Source organism: Cherax quadricarinatus, chromosome 57, assembly GCF_038502225.1.
Source record: "Cherax quadricarinatus isolate ZL_2023a chromosome 57, ASM3850222v1, whole genome shotgun sequence".
NCBI classification, from domain to species: Eukaryota; Metazoa; Arthropoda; class Malacostraca; order Decapoda; family Parastacidae; genus Cherax; species Cherax quadricarinatus.
The window spans coordinates 4,306,346-4,330,902 of record NC_091348.1 but is presented as its reverse complement, the minus strand read 5'-3'; the positions used below and the strand labels follow the sequence as shown (position 1 = coordinate 4,330,902).

General features: G+C 47.5%; 1 protein-coding gene across 6 annotated transcripts in view; it reads left to right on the top strand.

Annotated features, from left to right (window-relative positions):
* Positions 1 to 24,557, top strand: part of LOC128693519 (patched domain-containing protein 3-like) — a 518,850-nt gene that overhangs the window by 269,336 nt on the left and 224,957 nt on the right. The window lies entirely within an intron of this gene.

Below are 24,557 nucleotides of genomic sequence, written 5' to 3'. Positions count from 1 at the left end.
AGGAGAAGCCTCTTCCTACTATTTTTTCTGTGGTATTTTTATATACTTGCAATCACACCATTATTGTGATTACTTTCCTGTAAAGATATCTTTACTCTCGTTGCCAGATATTTCTTTTGTTTGGACTTAACCCGTATTTTTTTGGTGTGTGTAATGATTTACAGCAGAATTTGTTTCATGTCTAAATTGATACTATAATACAGTTGGTGGTGACACTGTGGGTGGTGACACTGTGGGTGGTGACACTGTGGGTGGTGACACTGTGGGTGGTGACACTGTGGGTGGTAACACTGTGAGTGGTGACACTGTGAGTGGTGACACTGTGAGTGGTAACACTGTGAGTGGTGACACTGTGGGTGGTGACACTGTGAGTGGTAACACTGTGAGTGGTAACACTGTGAGTGGTGACACTGTGGGTGGTGACACTGTGAGTGGTAACACTGTGGGTTGTGACACTGTGAGTGGTGACACTGGGAGTGGTGACACTGTGGGTGGTGACACTGTGAGTGGTAACACTGTGAGTGGTAACACTGTGGGTGGTGACACTGTGAGTGGTGACACTGGGAGTGGTGACACTGTGGGTGGTGACACTGTGGGTGGTGACACTGTGAGTGGTAACACTGTGAGTGGTGACACTGTGGGTGGTGACACTGTGGGTGGTGACACTGTGAGTGGTAACACTGTGAGTGGTGACACTGTGGGTGGTGACACTGTGAGTGGTAACACTGTGGGTTGTGACACTGTGAGTGGTGACACTGTGAGTGGTAACACTGTGAGTGGTGACACTGTGAGTGGTAACACTGTGGGTTGTGACACTGTGAGTGGTAACACTGTGAGTGGTGACACTGTGGGTGGTGACACTGTGGGTGGTGACACTGTGAGTGGTAACACTGTGGGTTGTGACACTGTGAGTGGTGACACTGGGAGTGGTGACACTGTGGGTGGTGACACTGTGAGTGGTAACACTGTGAGTGGTGACACTGGGTGGTAACACTGTGAGTGGTGACACTGTGGGTGGTAACACTGTGAGTGGTGACACTGTGAGTGGTGACACTGTGGGTGGTGACACTGTGAGTGGTAACACTGTGAGTGGTTTCACTGTGAGTGGTTACACTGTGAGTGGTAACACTGTGAGTGGTGACACTGTGAGTGGTGACACTGTGAGTGGTAACACTGTGAGTGGTGACACTGTGGGTGGTGACACTGGGAGTGGTGACACTGTGGGTGGTGACACTGTGAGTGGTAACACTGTGAGTGGTAACACTGTGAGTGGTGACACTGTGGGTGGTGACACTGGGAGTGGTGACACTGTGGGTGGTGACACTGTGAGTGGTAACACTGTGAGTGGTGACACTGTGGGTGGTAACACTGTGAGTGGTAACACTGTGAGTGGTAACACTGTGAGTGGTAACACTGTGAGTGGTAACACTGTGAGTGGTGACACTGGGAGTGGTGACACTGTGGGTGGTGACACTGTGAGTGGTAACACTGTGAGTGGTGACACTGTGGGTGGTGACACTGTGAGTGGTAACACTGTGAGTGGTAACACTGTGGGTGGTGACACTGTGAGTGGTAACACTGTGAGTGGTAACACTGTGGGTGGTGACACTGTGAGTGGTAACACTGTGAGTGGTGACACTGTGAGTGGTAACACTGTGAGTGGTGACACTGTGAGTGGTAACACTGTGAGTGGTAACACTGTGAGTGGTAACACTGTGGGTGGTGACACTGTGAGTGGTAACACTGTGAGTGGTGACACTGTGAGTGGTAACACTGTGGGTGGTAACACTGTGAGTGGTAACACTGTGAGTGGTGACACTGTGAGTGGTAACACTGTGAGTGGTAACACTGTGAGTGGTAACACTGTGGGTGGTGACACTGTGAGTGGTAACACTGTGAGTGGTGACACTGTGAGTGGTAACACTGTGGGTTGTGACACTGTGAGTGGTGACACTGTGAGTGGTGACACTGTGAGTGGTGACACTGTGGGTGGTGACACTGTGGGTGGTGACACTGTGGGTGGTGACACTGTGGGTGGTGACACTGGGTGGTAACACTGGGAGTGGTAACACTGTGGGTTGTGACACTGTGAGTGGTAACACTGTGAGTGGTGACACTGTGGGTGGTGACACTGTGGGTGGTGACACTGTGGGTGGTGACACTGTGGGTGGTGACACTGTGGGTGGTAACACTGTGAGTGGTAACACTGTGGGTGGTGACACTGTGAGTGGTAACACTGTGAGTGGTGACACTGTGGGTGGTGACACTGTGAGTGGTAACACTGTGGGTTGTGACACTGTGAGTGGTGACACTGGGAGTGGTGACACTGGGTGGTAACACTGGGAGTGGTAACACTGTGGGTTGTGACACTGGGAGTGGTGACACTGGGAGTGGTGACACTGGGTGGTAACACTGGGGGTGGTAACACTGCAGGTGGTGACACTGCGGGTGGTGACACTGTGAGTGGTATCACTGTGAGTGGTGACACTGTGGGAGGTGATACTGTGAGTGGTAACACTGTGGGTGGTGACACTGTAGGTGGTGACACTGCGGGTTGTGACACTGTGAGCCATGACACTGAGTGGTGACACTGTGAGTGGTGACACTGTTGGGTGGTGATACTGTGGGTGGTGACACTGGGTGGTGACACTGCGAGTGGTGCCACTGTGAGTGGTGATGCTGTGAGTGGTGGCACTGTGGGTGGTGATACTGTGGGTGGTGACACTGTGGGTGGTGACACTGGGTGGTGACACTGCGAGTGGTGCCACTGTGAGTGGTGATGCTGTGAGTGGTGGCACTGTGAGTGGTAATACTGTGGGTGGTGACACTGAGTGGTGATACTGTGGGTGGTGACAGTGGTGACACTGTGGGTGGTGACACTGTGGGTGGTGACACTGTCACCACTGGTGAATTTGCCAATACCAGAATGTTACTAAGGTAATCACTGTGAATCATAACACACGTATCAGCATCCATGTTGATTATTTTAATTAAACTTTGAGTATTGGTGTCGTTGCTCCATGCAAGAACAGTATCCCCCTTGTTGTATAACCTCAGCCCCCTGCACCTCAGCGCGCGAGAATGGAATAGTGCAGAGTGCGGCATAAGTTGATAACGTAGTTCAATATTATTGTTGAAGATTTAAAGTGAATCAGAAGAGGCATTAATAAGTCGTCATATAGAAACTAACATAGGAATTTCTTCAAGAAAAGTGGTAGAATAGGAAATATTAAATCCCGTTCTAATTCAGACCTTTCAGAGGGACCCAAGAGACCAATATCCTAAACTACACAAGCACATTAAGTTTGAAGCCGCTTAGATGTTATATTATGAGGTTATCAGCATAATATAAGGAAGAAAGAGCACTGCAGCAGGCCCATTGGTCCATGCTAGGTAAGTCTAAGTCACCTACTGGCTTGAGTTAGTCAGGTCCAAGTCACCTGCTGGCCTAAGCTAGTCAGTTCCAAGTCACCTACTGACTTAAGTCAGTTAGGTCAGGTCACATCCACTTAAGAAGGAAGGGGCAGAGGTCAAGGTAATCAGAGGCGACACTCAGAAATTATCACCTCAAAAACAGTATTTCAGTTTTTACAATTTTTACCAAAAATCAGATTGTGACCAACACGACTAAAATCAGTCCAAATATTTCTCTATGACTGACCACCATTTAAGAAACTAAATAACTAAGTTTTACATAAGTTGGTGTACATAACATACAAATGTTGAAGAATGTTCTTGAGGACACACATTATAAACATGTACAGTACAAGATATTAAGCTAATTTAACCTAACATTAAGTTAATTTAACCGAATATTAATTTAACCAGGATAACCAAATTAAATCAAACACTTTTACATATTTTTTGATCAGAAGAAACATTCTCCAATTATTTCACAGAAATTAATTTGATTAATTAAATGGGCCAATGATAACTTACACAGAGAGGTGAGAGAGGACACCAGTACCGTCAACGTGTTGATCCTGCCAACACTCACTGTTTTACGCAACATGCAACTCTAATACTTTACCAGTACAGCTTCTAAAACAAAATACTTGTATAGTAGACTGTCAATCAACACTCAGAAGACAACATTACTGTTAGTCAACACTCAGAAGACAACATTACTGTTAGTCAACACTCAGAAGACAACATTACTGTTAGTCAACACTCAGAAGACAACATTACTGTTAGTCAACACTCAGAAGACAACATTACTGTCAGTAATGTTATCCTTCCAGGTGAAGAACAACATCTTTGTAGAACAACAAAGCGAGGCAGTGAAGTGTCCTTCAAAGATTTGATTATTTAAATCTGTAGCAAAGAAAAGATTCATGACTGGCAGAATGAAAGAAGTTGACGAGGATGTCGCCAGACATCACAGTTGTGCTGGTAAACACTGAGACGAGGATGTCGTCAGACATCACAGTTGTGCTGGTAAACACTGAGACGAGGATGTCGCCAGACATCACAGTTGTGCTGGTAAACACTGAGACGAGGATGTCGCCAGACATCACAGTTGTGCTGGTAAACACTGAGACGAGGATGTCGTCAGACATCACAGTTGTGCTGGTAAACACTGAGACGAGGATGTCGCCAGACATCACAGTTGTGCTGGTAAACACTGAGACGAGGATGTCGCCAGACATCACAGTTGTGCTGGTAAACACTGAGACGAGGATGTCGCCAGACATCACAGTTGTGCTGGTAAACACTGAGACGAGGATGTCGCCAGACATCACAGTTGTGCTGGTAAACACTGAGACGAGGATGTCGCCAGACATCACAGTTGTGCTGGTAAACACTGAGACGAGGATGTCGCCAGACATCACAGTTGTGCTGGTAAACACTGAGACGAGGATGTCGCCAGACATCACAGTTGTGCTGGTAAACACTGAGACGAGGATGTCGCCAGACATCACAGTTGTGCTGGTAAACACTGAGACGAGGATGTCGCCAGACATCACAGTTGTGCTGGTAAACACTGAGACGAGGATGTCGCCAGACATCACAGTTGTGCTGGTAAACACTGAGACGAGGATGTCGCCAGACATCACAGTTGTGCTGGTAAACACTGAGACGAGGATGTCGCCAGACATCACAGTTGTGCTGGTAAACACTGAGACGAGGATGTCGCCAGACATCACAGTTGTGCTGGTAAACACTGAGACGAGGATGTCGCCAGACATCACAGTTGTGCTGGTAAACACTGAGACGAGGATGTCGCCAGACATCACAGTTGTGCTGGTAAACACTGAGACGAGGATGTCGCCAGACATCACAGTTGTGCTGGTAAACACTGAGACGAGGATGTCGCCAGACATCACAGTTGTGCTGGTAAACACTGAGACGAGGATGTCGCCAGACATCACAGTTGTGCTGGTAAACACTGAGACGAGGATGTCGCCAGACATCACAGTTGTGCTGGTAAACACTGAGACGAGGATGTCGCCAGACATCACAGTTGTGCTGGTAAACACTGAGACGAGGATGTCGCCAGACATCACAGTTGTGCTGGTAAACACTGAGACGAGGATGTCGTCAGACATCACAGTTGTGCTGGTAAACACTGAGACAACATCAACAGTGATATGTCACAGCTTTGGGTTTCAAGTGAAGTGCAAGAATGTTAGTCATCACATGGCGCCAGTGTCGAAAAAAAATATATATCTCAAGATTTCAGAAGCATTTTAATGATGTTAGGTAAAAGGACACAAGTGCAACTAATACACGGTTTGACACAGCTTTGCTGTATAGCCCTTGTGGCTTAGCTTTTCTTTTTGATTATAATAATAATAATTGACACAGCTTCTGGAGAGCGAAACGTTGCCACAATAAAACGTCGCATTAGTTGCACTTATGTTCTTTTACCTCACTTATTCTCCGTAATTCTACCAACACTATTACATTTTCATGATATTTTTTTGCTGCTGTGGTTATATCCTGTCTTTGTTACCATGATAATGTAGCTAGTGTGGCCACACTTGTTGAAAGTGGCGATGTCATAGTCACGATTGCCATCAAAAAAACCTACGAGCGTGCACGATAAAGGCAAATTCACCATCTGTTTAAATAAGGAGACCTGCATTGATAATGTCGGTGTGGCGCGCCTCTCACTTGAAAAAAAATCTTTCGTACAGTCTCTGGTACGCATCGCCTTTAAGTAAAACTGGAAATATCACCACCAACGTAGTCACAAATTATTCAGCACATCTAAGTTATAATTGATGTTAGGTTCCAGAAGAAACGAGACGTTGAGCAGCTCCAAGACCTTGGCATCTACTGCGTTTTGTAATGAAATCTTGTGACTTCAAGCATTATTAGGCTGAGGGATTCATTACCTCGTCTTTTTACATAATTCTTCACATTCTGTCCTTGTATTGATAAAGCCACTAGATGGCAAAACGTCTACAAGTACATATAACCAGATGTTGTACATGTGTCTAATTCTTCATCAGCAGGTCTAAGTGGCAGTCATGAAATATTGTATTATTACAAGTAATTGCAATCATTTTCATGCAAAAATTTCGTCATGAAAAAATTTCTTCATGCAAAAATTTCTTCATGCAATATGCTTAAATCAACCCTCAACTTGGCTTTAAAAATTATAGACTGAAGGAGGAAGATGCCAAATAATCTATATCATTGTATATTCCAATATCAGGACCCAAAAATCCCGAGATTGCAGAATCCAGTTTGAAAACGAAAAAGTGTTCTTCCTTTAAAGGTTTTATAACAAAAATTAATCCTTCTGGAAGATCAAAATCTAATGATTTTGACTTCTTGAAAAGTTTTACCACAAAATCGTTACGCTTTTTTGACTGTGTATCGTAAATAAAAGTCTTGACTCCTAAAGGGTAAATAAATGACCTGCCTGCCTAGGGGCATTTATATTATATAACATTGAAAAAGAAACCACTCTTGGGCCAGCTTGTATCTTCATACAAATTATGAAACATAAATTTAAATGGTCAATGTATTATGAGGAAAGATACAAAAACTCACTTGTACAAAAATATATTTATGAATTTTAAAAGTAAAATAATAGAATCTACAATGTACTCTACTACACCCAACATCAACACACTCCAGTTCACCTTTACCCAGTACTCACATTAGCTCACTAGCACACTGCTACTAGTGTGCAAAAAAACATATTTCTAAACATAGAGGCTCCATGACACCCCCCGCCCTTTCTGCAGGCTGCTCAACCTGCAGGCTGCTCAACCTGCAGGCTGTACAAGTATTCTCCCAAAACTTAAACAGGCTTCTGCACACTAGGGTCCTACAGGTAAACATGAGATAACTTAAACCAGTAAAATTACCTATAATATAAAAAAAAAAACTCACTATTTCACCTACTCAAACAACTACATCTTGTTCCATCTGCTGTGCTTCACCTGCTGAACAAAAAACATCTCGCTCTCTTTCCTCCTGTCCACTCTGACCAGGAATAATACGCGTCCAGTTTCAGAACAATCCTGGAACTGTGGAGCATTTTTTTTACACAATATTCACCAACACACTGCGTAATAGTCGTCTACACAAGAGTTAGATGGTTCCAACACCAGTATTGCGTGTATGATGCCACGGGGACTAAAGCCAGGTGTACAACAGCAGTATTCGTACCCATGATTGAGAAAACTGACCCTGACATAACGAGAACAACTGTGCTAGAGCCAAGAGTTTGACAAAGATGGCTGGCCAAGCAACAACATTATTTACAACAGATCTTCAAGTGAGGTCTTGCATCCTTCACCTTAGAGGAATGCTTTTTTTTTCATGAACCATGTTGATGGTGTAAGAGTCGTGATGTCTGATGGTGGACTGATGGAGATAATGAATGTTCCTATGCTGGGGCACCAGAGATGCAAACTGGGAAGAATTTGCTCCAGACACAAGAGCACCGAGTATCACTGTGCTCGGTGCCGAGATTCAAAGCCAAGTTAATACATTGGATGAACTTATACAGGAACTAAAATACAGATCACGAAGAAACGGGATAATAAAACACTGTTAAGAAAATCTTGTAAAGATAGTATTGTAGATGATATTGTTCATTAGAGGTGAATGATGGAGAGTGGACACTACTACTACTACTATTAAACTTGTGGACTCTTACGAAACGTTGAGCTACATCATCGGTGCAGGTCATATTGAGTATGTCACGTAAGGTCTCATGTCAGATCAAAGCATAAGATGCCTGAAGAACTTTAGAGAGACTTATAAAGGGAAAAGACGTTTAACGGCATAACCAAGAATATGGAATGGTATATGTACGGACATGTCATGGAGGCGACCTTCATGCGCTACGGACATGGTCCAGTTGGTCTCGATGGAATAACACTAAATGAGAAAGTTACCCGTCGGTGGTCCTTCAGTCTACACGTATGTAACAGATTTTTGAAGGACATGTAAGACTTTAAAGATACAGCTGCTGAAACTGTAAGTACCTGGAATAAAGAGATGACATCAGGGATCAGATATACTAACAACAAGAGGCAGACAACTCAAGGAAATATTGTCACAGTGTATTGATCCAGTGAACGCTGAAGACTACTCACTCTTCTGAACATAGTTTATGGTTGTACATGCCCAGAAGTAATGATAGAGGATGTGGATAAAAAAAAACATATACATGTGTATCTCATATATATGGAGCAAACTGGCTTGAGAGATTCCATCACTCCCTGTGAAGGCCATGGTGGCCTGGTGGCAAAAGCTCTCGCTTGACACGCTGAATGTCCGGGTTCGATTCCCGGCAAGGTTGGAAACATTGGGTGTGTTTCCTTACACCGGCTGCCCGTATTGACCCATCAGTAAAAACGGGTACCTGGTTGTTAGTCAACTGGTGTGAGTCGCATCCTGGGACAAAATTGACCTAATTTGCCCGAAGTGCTCAGCATAACAAGCGGCTTTCTATGAAGTAGCATGTCATTGATGTCAGTTAGGTCTGTATACCTTGTACATGTACTTGTAGAAATAAACATATATTATTATTGTGAAAGACGGTGAAAAAAAAAAGAAAGACAAGGCTTACTGAACAGTTTGGAGACGTGATCCTTGGTGGAAGGCGAAGCTGATGAAGTGGAGAGACCATGATGTAATCAGTCCATCAATCATGGTATAAGATGATCATTTCCCTAGAAGCGTGTGACTAGAGGCTTACACACTGGAAGGTGAGGTGTAACAGCTTGCAGATGAGGCTACACGTGAGTTGGACCCGCTAGTAGGGGTAGGTCATGTTAAACAGTTAGAAATAGAGTTGTTGAAGACATTCCTTTTACTAAGATTCCAAGATAGTGGTCCTAGCTCACCTGTAACCTCATCTCTAGCTGCTACACCTCACTCTCCAGTATATAAACGTCTGGTCACATGCTTTTGCTTTAGGGTAAGAGACTGTTTATCTGGCACTAAGGCTGATGGATTGATTACATAAACTACCTCTCTACTTCGTCGTCCACCAAGACTGATATCCCCAGGAATGTATTTCATCTCTGTATTTGACTGACGAAGCCTGCAGCGCAGGCAAAATATTTTCTCAATAAACATTCCCAATATTGCTCGTGAGTCTTACTTTCCATAAGCAGGACACACTAGTATGGACCAGTAGGACCTGCCAAGCACTAACTAGTAAGATTTTCCTAGTATGGACATGTATCCTTTACTCCAGCGTTCCTCTTTTTTTTAATGAAACTTGGCGTGAGGCTGTGATGCAGATACACAACACTGTGACTCAAACACAACTGACATCTACGTCTTTAGATGTCACAGTAATGACTTTCTCACGGTCGTGCTTGATGTGATATGTTAAGTTTCTCGTTGTATATTATTGCGGTGGGAATTCCAGTGACCCTGGTCTACCCTTGTAGTGTTGCAGGTGGTGTTACCTGTGACCCTGGTCTACCCTTGTAGTGTTGCAGGTGGTGTTACCTGTGACCCTGGTCTACCCTTGTAGTGTTGCAGGTGGTGTTACCTGTGACCCTGGTCACTTCTTGTGTTGTTGTAGGTAGTGTTACTTGTGACCCTGGTCTCTTCTTGTGTTGGAGGTAGTGTAACCTGTGACCCTGGTCTCTTCTTGTGTTGTTGTAGGTAGTGTTACTTGTGACCCTGGTCTCTTCTTGTGTTGGAGGTAGTGTAATCTGTGACCCTGGTCTCCTTGTGTTGTTGTAGGTAGTGTTACCTGTGACCCTGGTCTCTTCTTGTGTTGGAGGTAGTGTAACCTGTGACCCTGGTCTCCTTGTGTTGTTGTAGGTAGTGTTACCTGTGACCCTGGTCTCTCCTTGTAGTGTTGCAGGTGTTACCTGTGACCCTGGGCTCTCCTTGTGTTGTTGTAGGTAGTGTTACCTGTGACCCTGGTCTCTCCTTGTAGTGTTGCAGGTGGTGTTACCTGTGACCCTGGTCTACCCTTGTAGTGTTGTAGGTAGTGTTATCTGGTCTCTCCTTGTAGTGTTGCAGGTAGTGTTACATTTAACCCTCGTGTTCCCTTGTAGTGTTGCAGGTAGTGTTACCTGTGACCCTGGTCTCGTCTTGTTTTGTTGTAGTGTTACATGTGACCCTGGTCTACCCTTGTAGTGTTACAGGTAGTGTTACCAGTGACCCTGGTCTACCCTTGCAGTGTTGCAGGTAGTGTTACCAGTGACCCTGGTCTACCCTTGTAGTGTTGCAGGTATTGTTACCAGTGACCCTGGTCTACCCTTGTAGTGTTGCAGGTAGTGTTACCAGTGGCCCTGGTCTACCCTTGTGGTGTTGCAGGTATTGTTACCAGTAACCCTAGTCTACCCTTGTAGTGTTGCAGGTAGTGTTACCAGTGACCCTGGTGTACCTTTGTAGTGTTGCAGGTAGTGTTACCAGTGACCCTGGTCTACCCTTGTAGTGTTGCAGGTAGTGTTACCAGTAACCCTGGTCTACCCTTGTAGTGTTGCAGGTAGTGTTACCAGTGACCCTGGTCTACCCTTGTAGTGTTGCAGGTAGTGTTACCAGTGACCCTGGTCTACCCTTGTAGTGTTGCAGGTAGTGTTACCAGTAACCCTGGTCTACCCTTGTAGTGTTGCAGGTAGTGTTACCAGTGACCCTGGTCTACCCTTGTAGTGTTGCAGGTAGTGTTACCAGTGACCCTGGTCTACCCTTGTAGTGTTGCAGGTAGTGTTACCAGTGACCCTGGTCTACCCTTGTAGCGTTGCAGGTAGTGTTACCTGTGACCCTGGTCTACCCTTGTAGTGTTGCAGGTAGTGTTACCAGTCACCCTGGTCTACCCTTGTAGTGTTGCAGGTAGTGTTCTTAAATGGAGATACGTAGGTTGAAAGTAGACCCTTGTAGGATGTAAATATATTGTCAGACTGAGATGAGGGATAGCCCTTGCCTGTCTAGTGTGCCGCCGAGTGAGACCGGGACAGGATCACTAGTGTATCCCATGACGTCACACAAACCAGTGATCCGTGTCTGATGATACTAATACGCTATATGTACTGGGAATACAGTGTGTTGCAGGTAGTGTCACTAGTGACCCTGGTCTACCCTTGTAGTGTTGCAGGTAGTGTTACCAGTGACCCTGGTCTACGCATGTAGTGTTGCAGGTAGTGTTACCAGTGACCCTGGTCTACCCTTGTAGCGTTGCAGGTAGTGTTACCAGTGACCCTGGTCTACCCTTGTAGCGTTGCAGGTAGTGTTACCAGTGACCCTGGTCTACCCTTGTAGTGTTGCAGGTAGTGTTACCTGTGACCCTGGTCTACCCTTGTAGTGTTGCAGGTAGTGTTACCTGTGACCCTGGTCTACCCTTGTAGTGTTGCAGGTAGTGTTACCAGTGATCCTGGTCTACCCTTGTAGTGTTGCAGGTAGTGTTACCAGTGACCCTGGTCTACCCTTGTAGTGTTGCAGGTAGTGTTACCAGTGACCCTGGTCTACCCTTGTAGTGTTGCAGGTAGTGTTACCAGTGACCCTGGTCTACCCTTGTAGTGTTGCAGGTAGTGTTACCAGTGACCCTGGTCTACCCTTGTAGTGTTGCAGGTAGTGTTACCAGTGACCCTGGTCTACCCTTGTAGTGTTGCAGGTAGTGTTACCAGTGACCCTGGTCTACCCTTGTAGTGTTGCAGGTAGTGTTACCAGTGACCCTGGTCTACCCTTGTAGTGTTGCAGGTAGTGTTACCAGTGACCCTGGTCTACCCTTGTAGTGTTGCAGGTAGTGTTACCAGTGACCCTGGTCTACCCTTGTAGTGTTGCAGGTAGTGTTACCAGTGACCCTGGTCTACCCTTGTAGCGTTGCAGGTAGTGTTACCAGTGACCGAGGTGTACCTTTGTAGTGTTGCAGGTAGTGTTACCAGTGACCCTGGTCTACCCTTGTAGTGTTGCAGGTAGTGTTACCAGTGACCCTGGTCTACCCTTGTAGTGTTGCAGGTAGTGTTACCAGTGACCCTGGTCTACCCTTGTAGTGTTGCAGGTAGTGTTACCAGTGACCCTGGTCTACCCTTGTAGTGTTGCAGGTAGTGTTACCAGTGACCCTGGTCTACCCTTGTAGTGTTGCAGGTAGTGTTACCAGTGACCCTGGTCTACCCTTGTAGTGTTGCAGGTAGTGTTACCAGTGACCCTGGTCTACCCTTGTAGTGTTGCAGGTAGTGTTACCAGTGACCCTGGTCTACCCTTGTAGTGTTGCAGGTAGTGTTACCAGTGACCCTGGTCTACCCTTGTAGTGTTGCAGGTAGTGTTACCAGTGACCCTGGTCTACCCTTGTAGTGTTGCAGGTAGTGTTACCAGTGACTCGGGTGTTTTCTGAACCCTACAGAGCGAGGTTCAATGATAAGACTTCGGAGACTACTTACTTTACTTGCGGTATCTGGGAACACTGTGTTAAGTGCCCATGGCCCTACGGGGCCATGCCAGCGAGGGAGAGGAGTAGGCCTTGTTGACTGAGTGAAGGTCGGTGAGAAAGTGAGTGAGAGGCAGGTCTGGGCATACTGAAGTGGCATAGGCCTATAGGCGGCAGCACGAGCAAGGCGCGAAATATGAACTCAACTGGCAGACAGCATAGGCTGTCTATGTAGACAGTACAGGCTGTCTACACTAGTGTGCCCTTGTAATGTTGTAGGTAGTGTTACCTGTGACCCTGGTGTGCCCTTGTAGTGTTGCAGGTAGTGTAACCTGTGAACCTGGTGTGCCCTTGTAGTGTTGCAGGTAGTGTAACCTGTGACCCTGGTGTGCCCTTGTAGTGTTGCAGGTAGTGTAACCTGTGAACCTGGTGTGCCCTTGTAGTGTTGCAGGTAGTGTAACCTGTGAACCTGGTGTGCCCTTGTAGTGTTGCAGGTAGTGTAACCTGTGAACCTGGTGTGCCCTTGTAGTGTTGTAGGTAGTGTTACCTGTGAACCTGGTGTGCCCTTGTAGTGTTGTAGGTAGTGCTACCTGTGAACCTGGTCTCTCCTTGTAGTGTTGTAGGTAGTGTTACCTGTGACCCTGGTGTGCCCTTGTAGTGTTGCAGGTAGCGTTACCTATGACCCTGGTGTGCCCTTGTATTGTTCCAGATAGTGTTACCTGTGACCTTGGTCTACCCTTGTAGTGTTGCAAGTAGTGTTACCTGTGACCCTGGTGTACCCTTGTAGTGTTGTAGGTAGTATTACCTATGACCCTGGTGTGTCCTTCTATTGTTGCAGGTAGTGTTACCTGCGAACGTGGTCTCCCCTTGTAGTGTTGCAATTAGTGTTACCTGAAAACCTGGTCTCCCCTTGTAGTGTTGTAGTTAGTGCTACCTGCCAACCTGGTGTTCCCTTGTAGTGTTGTAGTTAGTGTTACCTGCGAACGTGGTCTCCCCTCGTAGTGTTGTAGTTAGTGTTACCTGGGAACCTGATGTTCCCCTGTAGTGTTAGCTTTGTGACTCAAATCCAGCTAACCAGTTTTCCTGAATCCCTTATATTCAAGCTCAAGGAGTGCTTCATCCTAACCTCCTCTGCTGATGAGTCAAACTGTTGGTATTCACCACACGTCCCACGAACCAAAATCCCTCAGCAGTGTACTAGTGCTTTCAACTACTGCCAGCGATCAACTTTCTGGGGCGGGAAGGAAGGCGACTAACTTCCTTTCTCCCCACTACAGTTCCTGTTGGCGACTACCAGAGCCTCGGGCGGCAGTGTCGACAGAAAGTAAAGCAATGATCCCTGGGAAAAAAACTCCGTTTTCTCTATAATGTCAGTAACTAGAAGCGGCAGCACACGGTATTACGACACACAGCGTATTCCTGATGTCCGTAGCTGCAGGTGCCTACACATGGTGTTACGTAGCTGCAGGTGGCTACACACGGTGTTACGACACACAGCGTATTCCAAATGTCCGTAGCTGCAGGTGGCTACACACGGTGTTACGTAGCTGCAGGTGGCTACACACGGTGTTACGACACAGCGTATTCCAGATGTCCGTAGCTGTAGGTGCCTACACATGGTGTTACGTAGCTGCAGGTGGCTACACACGGTATTACGACACACAGCGTATTCCAGATGTCCGTAGCTGTAGGTGCCTACTCACGGTGTTATGTAGCTGTAGGTGTCTACACACGGTGTTACGTAGGTTTAGGTGCCTACACACGGTGTTACGGCATAATGAGTACTGATAATAATGGTCACTATACCTCTCAACTGAAGCAAAGTTGAAGGTGAACACTTGCATCTCATGAAGAGTGAAGTCCCACACTGAAGAACTCACAGAATCAAAGATATTTCAGAGCCATATGAGAAGAAAGGAGACAATAATGACTCCAGTGATAACAAACAGAGAGTTACACAGTAAACTTAGCAGTATCAGAGGTGGAAGGTGGGATAAACCATACTATCATTAACTGAAACAGTAAGCAGGTAAGGTACTCTTACTGGGACGTGATACATAAAAGACATTAAGACCAGACGGAATATCAGGAGGAGCAGAGATACATAAATGAAGAGTGATGTACTAAGTTGCTGGAAGACACCAAATGTATTAATAATATTGAGGTATGGCAGGTAGGAGGTCATGGAGTATGAAACAGTGTCCTGGACAAGTGTAGTAGTTAAGCTGGGGAAGAAATGTTCAGGTCCTGACCGAACAAACAAGGGTACAGTAATGGAAAGTTGGGGCTTATCAACCTTGCGGAGATATGAGATTGATTGAGGTCTGTTAGGGAGAGGGATGGGCGAACTCTCTCTCTCACTCTCTCTCTCTCTCTCTCTCTCTCTCTCTCTCTCTCTCTCTCTCTCTCTCTCTCTCTCTCTCTCTCTCTCTCTCTGACACACACACACACACACACACACAAGGCTGGACTTAGTATTCACCTTCAGTAGTGCAGATATCGAGGACATCACATATGAAAGACCCCTTGGGGCCAGTGACCATGTGGTTGTAAGCTTCGAATACACAGTAGAGCTACAAGTGGAGGGAGAAGCAGGAAGGCCAGGACGAATGAAGCCAAACTACAAGAAAGGGGACTACACAGGAATGAGGAACTACCTGAACGGGGTTCAGTGGGACAGAGAACTGGCAGGGAAACCAGTTAATGAGATGATGGAATATGTAGCAATAAAATGCAAGGAGGCTGAGGAGAGGTTTGTACCCAAGGGTAACAGGAGTAATGAAAAAGCCAGGATGAGCCCATGGTTTACCCAAAGGTGCAGGGAGGCAAAAACCAAGTGTGCTAGGGAATGGAAGAAATATAGAAGGCAAAGGACCCAGGAGAATAAGGAGAACAGTCGTAGAGCCAGAAATGAATATGCACAGATAAGAAGGGAGGCCCAAAGACAATATGAAAATGACATAGCAGCGAAAGCCAAATCTGATCCGAAACTGTTGTACAGCCACATCAGGAGGAAAACAACAGTCAAGGACCAGGTAATCAGGCTAAGGAAGGAAGGAGGAGAGACAACAGGAAATGACCGGGAAGTATGTGAAGAACTCAACAAGAGATTCAAAGAAGTGTTCACAGAGGAGACAGAAGGGACTCCAGAAAGACGGAGAGGTGGGGCACACCACCAAGTGCTGGACACAGTGCACACAACCGAGGAAGAAGTGAAGAGGCTTCTGAGTGAGCTAGATACCTCAAAGGCAATGGGGCCAGATAACATCTCCCCATGGGTATTGAGAGAGGGAGCAGAGGCGCTATGTGTACCCCTAACAACAATATTCAATACATCTATCGAAACAGGGAGATTGCCTGAGGCATGGAAGACAGCAAATGTAGTCCCAATCTTTAAAAAAGGAGACAGACATGAAGCATTAAACTACAGACCAGTGTCACTGACATGTATAGTATGCAAAATCATGGAGAAGATTATCAGGAGAAGAGTGGTGGAACACCTAGAAAGGAATGATCTCATCAACAGCAGCCAGCATGGTTTCAGGGACGGGAAATCCTGTGTCACAAACCTACTGGAGTTCTATGACATGGTGACAGCAGTAAGACAAGAGAGAGAGGGGTGGGTGGATTGCATTTTCTTGGACTGCAAGAAGGCGTTTGACACAGTTCCACACAAGAGATTGGTGCAAAAACTGGAGGACCAAGCAGGGATAACAGGGAAGGCACTACAATGGATCAGGGAATACTTGTCAGGAAGACAGCAGCGAGTCATGGTACGTGGCGAGGTGTCAGAGTGGGCACCTGTGACCAGCGGGGTCCCGCAGGGGTCAGTCCTAGGACCAGTGCTGTTTCTGGTATTTGTGAACGACATGACGGAAGGAATAGACTCTGAGGTGTCCCTGTTTGCAGATGACGTGAAGTTGATGAGAAGAATACACTCGATCGAAGACCAGGCAGAACTACAAAGGGATCTGGACAGGCTGCAGAACTGGTCCAGCAATTGGCTCCTGGAGTTCAATCCCACCAAGTGCAAAGTCATGAAGATTGGGGAAGGGCAAAGAAGGCCGCAAACGGAGTACAGTCTAGGGGGTCAGAGACTACAAACCTCACTCAAGGAAAAAGATCTTGGGGTGAGTATAACACCAGGCACATCTCCTGAAGCGCACATCAACCAAATAACTGCTGCAGCATATGGGCGCCTAGCAAACCTCAGAACAGCATTCCGACATCTTAATAAGGAATCGTTCAGGACCCTGTACACCGTATACGTTAGGCCCATATTGGAGTATGCGGCACCAGTTTGGAACCCACACCTAGCCAAGCACGTAAAGAAACTAGAGAAAGTGCAAAGGTTTGCAACAAGACTAGTCCCAGAGCTAAGAGGTATGTCCTACGAGGAGAGGTTAAGGGAAATCAACCTGACGACACTGGAGGACAGGAGAGATAGGGGGGACATGATAACGACATACAAAATACTGAGAGGAATTGACAAGGTGGACAAAAACAGGATGTTCCAGAGATTGGACACAGTAACAAGGGGACACAGTTGGAAGCTAAAGACACAGATGAATCACAGGGATGTTAGGAAGTATTTCTTCAGCCACAGAGTAGTCAGTAAGTGGAATAGTTTGGGAAGCGATGTAGTGGAGGCAGGATCCATACATAGCTTTAAGCAGAGGTACGATAAAGCTCACGGCTCAGGGAGAGTGACCTAGTAGCGATCAGTGAAGAGGCGGGGCCAGGAGCTCGGACTCGACCCCCGCAACCTCAACTAGGTGAGTACAACTAGGTGAGTACAAGGCTAGGAGAGAGTGAATCTGGAAAGCGTCAAATTGAGAGGCGAGGCCGTGAAATAAGACTCGACCCTGTAACCACATACAGGTGAACACACACACGTATGTAATTTAAGAATGATCATTACGTGGCATGGGCTTGTAGTTGTAGCTTCTCCTGGGGACCCTCACAAGTTGCTTCTCCTGGGGACCCCCACAAGTTGCTTCTCCTGGGGACCCTCACAAGTTGCTTCTCCTGGGGACCCTCACAAGTTGCTTCTCCTGGGGACCCCCACAAGTTGCTTCTCCTGGGGACCCCCACAAGTTGCTTCTCCTGGGGACCCCCACAAGTTGCTTCTCCTGGGGACCCCCACAAGTTGCTTCTCCTGGGGACCCCCACAAGTTGCTTCTCCTGGGGACCCTCACAAGTTGCTTCTCCTGGGGACCCCCACAAGTTGCTTCTCCTGGGGACCCTCACAAGTTGCTTCACCTGGGGACCCCCACAAGTTGCTTGTCCTGGGGACCCCACCAGTTGTCCCGGGGACCCCACCAGTTGTCCTGGGGACCCCACCAGTTGTCCTGGGAACCCCACCAGTTGTCCCGGGGACCCCACCAGTTGTCCTGGGAACCCCACCAGTTGTCCCGGGGACCCCACCAGTTGTCCTGGGGACCCCACCAGTTGTCCTGGGAACCCCACCAGTTGTCCCGGGGACCCCACCAGTTGTCCTGGGAACCCCACCAGTTGTCCCGGGGACCCCACCAGTTGTCCTGGGGACCCCACAATTACGCACAAAACATCGTGATGTTCGCCATTGTAATGTTCCACCAAATATTTCCCAACATATAACGTCGTTATCTACTGAATCATTTCATACATTATTACTACGTCAAGTACCGTATTTTTTACCCCCCCCTCCCTCGTTATTATTTCACATTATTAAAACCATGGGGGAGCGCTAAACCCGTAGTATTATATAACGCATGTGGGGGGGGGGAATGGAAGGTCTTCAGACTTTATTCAGGGAACTGGATCACAGATACAATTCCCTAGATCAAGAGCCCCTCATCAACGTCAAGGAATTTAACTAGAGGGGTTTTATCTCCGACTTCCATCTGCTTTGTTTCAAACAGCAAGTTTCTTAGTCTTTTCCTCGCTCTCTACTACGTCTCCATCCTGTTGTTGTTGTTGTTATTGTGTGTTGCACGGTGACCACAGCATGGACAGTGACCTCCAGCAGTCACTGTCTGGTGTGCACCAGTCTCCAGCAGTCACTGTCTGGTGTGCACCAGTCTCCAGCAGTTACTGTCTGGTGTGCACCAGTCTCCAGCAGTCACTGTCTGGTGTGCACCAGTCTCCAGCAGTCACTGTCTGGTGTGCACCAATCTCCAGCAGTTACTGCCTGGTGTGCACCAGTCTCCAGCAGTTACTGTCTGGTGTGCACCAGTCTCCAGCAGTCACTGTCTGGTGTGCACCAGTCTCCAGCAGTCACTGTCTGGTGTGCACCAATCTCCAGCAGTTACTGCCTGGTGTGCACCAGTCTCCAGCAGTTACTGTCTGGTGTGCACCAGTCTCCAGCAGTCACTGTCTGGTGTGCACCAGTCTCCAGCAGTCACTGTCTGGTGTGCACCAATCTCCAGCAGTTACTGCCTGGTGTGCACCAGTCTCCAGCAGTCACTGTCTGGTGTGCACCAGTCTCCAGCAGTCACTGTCTGGTGTGCACCAGTCTCCAGCAGTCACTGTCTGGTGTGCACCAGTCTCCAGCAGTCACTGTCTGGTGTGCACCAGTCTCCAGCAGTCACTGTCTGGTGTGCACCAGTCTCCAGCAGTTACTGCCTGGTGTGCACCAGTCTCCAGCAGTCACTGTCTGGTGTGCACCAGTCTCCAGCAGTTACTGCCTGGTGTGCACCAGTCTCCAGCAGTCACTGCCTGGTGTGCACCAGTCTCCAACAGTCACTGTCTGGTGTGCACCAGTCTCCAGCAGTTACTGCCTGGTGTGCACCAGTCTCCAGCAGTCACTGTCTGGTGTGCACCAGTCTCCAGCAGTCACTGTCTGGTGTGCACCAGTCTCCAGCAGTCACTGTCTGGTGTGCACCAGTCTCCAGCAGTTACTGCCTGGTGTGCACCAGTCTCCAGCAGTTACTGCCTGGTGTGCACCAGTCTCCAGCAGTTACTGCCTGGTGTGCACCAGTCTCCAGCAGTTACTGCCTGGTGTGCACCAGTCTCCAGCAGTTACTGCCTGGTGTGCACCAGTCTCCAGCAGTTACTGCCTGGTGTGCACCAGTCTCCAGCAGTTACTGCCTGGTGTGCACCAGTCTCCAGCAGTTACTGCCTGGTGTGCACCAGTCTCCAGCAGTTACTGCCTGGTGTGCACCAGTCTCCAGCAGTTACTGCCTGGTGTGCACCAGTCTCCAGCAGTTACTGCCTGGTGTGCACCAGTCTCCAGCAGTTACTGCCTGGTGTGCACCAGTCTCCAGCAGTTACTGCCTGGTGTGCACCAGTCTCCAGCAGTTACTGCCTGGTGTGCACCAGTCTCCAGCAGTTACTGCCTGGTGTGCACCAGTCTCCAGCAGTTACTGCCTGGTGTGCACCAGTCTCCAGCAGTTACTGCCTGGTGTGCACCAGTCTCCAGCAGTTACTGCCTGGTGTGCACCAGTCTCCAGCAGTTACTGCCTGGTGTGCACCAGTCTCCAGCAGTCACTGTCTGGTGTGCACCAGTCTCCAGCAGTTACTGCCTGGTGTGCACCAGTCTCCAGCAGTTACTGCCTGGTGTGCACCAGTCTCCACAGGTCACTGGTGTGCACCAGTCTCCACAGGTCACTGGTGTGCACCAGTCTCCACAGGTCACTGGTGTGCACCAGTCTCCACAGGTCACTGGTGTGCACCAGTCTCCACAGGTCACTGGTGTGCACCAGTCTCCACAGGTCACTGGTGTGCACCAGTCTCCACAGGTCACTGGTGTGCACCAGTCTCCACAGGTCACTGGTGTGCACCAGTCTCCACAGGTCACTGGTGTGCACCAGTCTCCACAGGTCACTGGTGTGCACCAGTCTCCACAGGTCACTGGTGTGCACCAGTCTCCACAGGTCGCTGGTGTGCACCAGTCTCCACAGGTCGCTGGTGTGCACCAATCTCCACAGGTCGCTGGTGTGCACCAGTCTCCACAGGTCGCTGGTGTGCACCAGTCTCCACAGGTCACTGGTATGCACCAGTCTCCACAGGTCACTGATGTGCACGTGTCTTCACAGGTCACTGGTGTGCACCAGTCTCCAAGGTCACTGGTGTGCACCAGTCTCCAAGGTCACTGGTGTGCACGTGTCTCCACAGGTCACTGGTGTGCACCAGTCTCCACAGGTCAATGGTGTGCACCAGTCTCCACAGGTCACTGGTGTGCACCAGTCTCCACAGGTCACTGGTGTGCACCAGTCTCCACAGGTCACTGGTGTGCACCAGTCTCCACAGGTCACTGGTGTGCACCAGTCTCCACAGGTCACTGGTGTGCACCAGTCTCCACAGGTCACTGGTGTGCACCAGTCTCCACAGGTCACTGGTGTGCACCAGTCTCCACAGGTCACTGGTGTGCACCAGTCTCCACAGGTCACTGGTGTGCACCAGTCTCCACAGGTCACTGGTACTGGGAAACAGATACAACACTTTGGTATCTTGCGAAACGTTTCGCCCGCGCAAGTGGCTTCAGTCGAATAGTACAGTGTGACCAAAGTACTGGAGACAGTTGAAGACTGTGGTGATGAGTCCCACAGTCTTGATTGAGGGACTTATCACCTCAGGGACTGATCACCTCAGTCTTCATATAGGGACAGATCCCCTTAGTCTCTTCAACTGTCAACAGTATTTTAGTCAGATCTGTGTTTGACTGAAGAAGCCTGCTGTGCTGGCGAAAACTTTCGAAACTGAAGATAACGTAATGATCCACTAGTGGTTTGTTGTACTGGCGGGTAGTGTACATGTGACCAGTGGTTGCTGGAGCCTGGTTGACATGTTCCTTACTGCAGGCAGTAGCCAACCACCCACTCACCGCTCAGCCATCACCACTCACCACTCAGCCATCACCACTCACCCATCACCACTCACCACTCAGCCATCACCACTCACCACTCAGCCATCACCACTCACCACTCAACCATCACCACTCACCACTCAACCATCACCACTCACCACTCAACCATCACCACTCACCACTCAACCGTCACCACTCACCACTCAACCATCACCACTCACCACTCAACCACAACAATAAGCCTAACCTCCATAGTGGGAAAATTTATGGAATCAATAATTGCCGAGGCAGTTCGTAGCCACCTTGAAAAGCATAAATTAATCAACGAATCTCAGCATGGTTTTACAAAGGGGCGTTCCTGCCTTACGAATTTATTAACTTTTTTCACTAAGGTATTTGAGGAGGTAGATCATGGTAATGAATATGATATTGTGTATATGGACTTCAGTAAGGCTTTTGACAGGGTCCCACATCAGAGACTATTGAGGAAAATTAAAGCACATGGAATAGGAGGAGAAATTTTTTCCTGGATAGAGGCATGGTTGACAAATAGGCAGCAGAGAGTTTGCATAAATGGGGAGAAATCAGAGTGGGGAAGTGTCACGAGCGGTGTTCCACAGGGGTCAGTGTTGGGCCCCCTGCTGTTCACAATCTACATAAACGACATAGATGAGGGCATAAAGAGCGACATCGGCAAGTTTGCCGATGACACCAAAATAGGCCGTCGAATTCATTCTGACGAGGACATTCGAGCACTCCAGGAAGATTTGAATAGACTGATGCAGTGGTCGGAGAAGTGGCAGATGCAGTTTAATATAGACAAATGCAAAGTTCTAAATGTTGGACAGGACAATAACCATGCCACATATAAACTAAATAATGTAGATCTTAATATTACGGATTGCGAAAAAGATTTAGGAGTTCTGGTTAGCAGTGATCTGAAACCAAGACAACAGTGCATAAGTGTTCGCAATAAAGCTAATAGAATCCTTGGCTTCATATCAAGAAGCATAAATAATAGGAGTCCTCAGGTTGTTCTTCAACTCTATACATCCTTGGTTAGGCCTCATTTAGATTATGCTGCACAGTTTTGGTCACCTTATTACAGAATGGATATAAATTCTCTGGAAAATGTACAAAGGAGGATGACAAAGTTGATCCCATGTATCAGAAACCTTCCCTATGAGGATAGACTAAGGGCCCTGAATCTGCACTCTCTAGAAAGACGTAGAATTAGGGGGGATATGATTGAGGTGTATAAATGGAAGACAGGAATAAATAAAGGGGATGTAAATAGTGTGCTGAAAATATCTAGCCTAGACAGGACTCGCAGCAATGGTTTTAAGTTGGAAAAATTCAGATTCAGGAAGGATATAGGAAAGTACTGGTTTGGTAATAGTTGTGGATGAGTGGAACAAACTCCCAAGTACAGTTATAGAGGCCAGAACGTTGTGTAGCTTTAAAAATAGGTTGGATAAATACATGAGTGGATGTGGGTGGGTGTGAGTTAGACCTGATAGCTTGTGCTACCAGGTCGGTTGCCGTGTTCCTCCCTTAAGTCAATGTGACCTGACCTGACTAGGTTGGGTGCATTGGCTTAATTAAGCCGGTAGGAGACTTGGACCTGCCTCGCATGGGCCAGTAGGCCTTCTGCAGTGTTCCTTCGTTCTTATGTTCTTAACAGTATTGGGCTGGTCACGCAAACGCTATGTCCACGACTTACCTACCACACTACTAACCTACCATACTAACCTACCACACTACTAACATGCCATACTACTAACCTACCACACTACTAACCTACCACACTACTAACCTACCACACTACTAACATGCCATACTACTAACCTACCACACTACTAACATGCCATACTACTAACCTACCACACTACTAACATACCATACTGCTAACATACCATACTACTAACCTACCACACTACTAACCTACCACACTACTAACCTACCACACTACTAACCTACCACACTACTAACCTACCACACTACTAACCTACCACACTACAAACATGCCACACTACTAACCTACCACACTACTAACCTACCACACTACTAACCTACCACACTACTAACCTACCACACTACTAACCTACCACACTACTAACCTACCACACTACTAACCTACCACACTACTAACCTACCACACTACTAACCTACCACACTACTAGCCTTCCACACTACTAGCCTACCACACTACTAGCCTACCACACTACTAACCTACCACACTACTAACCTACCACACTACTAACCTGCTACACTACCGACCTACCACACCACCACATGAGCACGCTAATCTGACAGACCAGTAAAGTGTGACGAGCATTGTCAGATCGCTTGCTAGTTGTGTCCAGGTCACTCGCTAGTTGTGTCCAGGTCACTCACTAGTTGTGACAGTACAGTTCCTGCATACCGGCCGCTTCGTCATTCTCAAAGGGAATGATTTTAACATTCACGACAGTTTAAGAGGCGAGACTTGCTGAGTATAACTGGCAGTGTTGCGGTCGGTGTGCCATCTGAGAACGGTATCACTGTCTTCTATAACCTCAGCCCCCTACACCTCAATCCATGCGAATGGAATAGTGCAGAGTGCGGCATAAGTTGATAATGCAGTTCAATATTAGTGTTGAAGATTTAAAGTGAATCAGAAGAGGCATTAATAAGTCGTCATATAGAAACTAACATACGAATTTCTTCAAGAAAATTGGTAAATAGGAAATATTAAGTTCGGATCGAATTCATACCTTTCAGAGGGACGAAAAAGACCACTATCCTAAACTATACAAGCACATTAAGTTTGAAGACGCTCGGAAGTCGTATTATCAGGTTATTAGCATAAGAACATAAGAAAGGAGCACTGCAGTAGGCCTACTGACCTAAGCTAGTCAGGTCCAAGTCACCTACTGGCCTAAGTTAGTCAGGTCCAAGTCACCTGCTGGCCTAAGTTAGTCAGGT